Genomic DNA, 652 nt, shown 5'->3' with positions numbered 1-652 from the left:
TCCAAAACCTTTCTCAGATGGTCCTTGTGCTCTTCCAGATTCTTTGAGTAGATCAAGATGTCGTCTATGAAGACTATAACGAATTCATCCAGGTAATCTCTGAAAACGTTATTCATCATCTTCATAAAGGCTGCAGGGGCGTTGGTCAATCCGAAGGGCATGACCACAAACTCGTAGTGGCCGTATCTCGATCTGAAGGCTGTCTTACGGACATCCTCTTCAGCAATCGGAATCTGATGGTATCCCGAAGCTAAATCATTCTTGGAGAAACAAGTAGCACCTCGGAGTTGGTCCAATAACTTGTCTATCCTTGGAAGAGGGTACTTGTTCTTCACTGTAACTCTGTTAATCCCCCTGTAGTCAATGCATAGCCTGAAGCTACCATCTTTCTTCTTCACGAATAGAACCGGTGCGCCCCAAGGTGAACTGCTTGGGTGCACAAACCCTTTCTCCATCAGTTCATCTAATTGTTTCTTAAGTTCTGCCATTTCAGCCGGAGCCATCCGGTACGGAGCTTTCGAGATTGGCTTTGTGCCCGGCTCAAGCTCAATCGTGAAAGGATCAGAACGGTCCGGTGGTAATCCAGTCAAGGATTCTAACACGTCATCATACTCCTTTACAATCGGAATCCCTTCCAACTCAGCATCAGGTC

The sequence above is a fragment of the Brassica oleracea genome, chromosome C5 (assembly GCF_000695525.1).
Source record: "Brassica oleracea var. oleracea cultivar TO1000 chromosome C5, BOL, whole genome shotgun sequence".
NCBI classification, from domain to species: domain Eukaryota; kingdom Viridiplantae; phylum Streptophyta; class Magnoliopsida; order Brassicales; family Brassicaceae; genus Brassica; species Brassica oleracea.
This window is presented reverse-complemented; position numbering follows the sequence as displayed.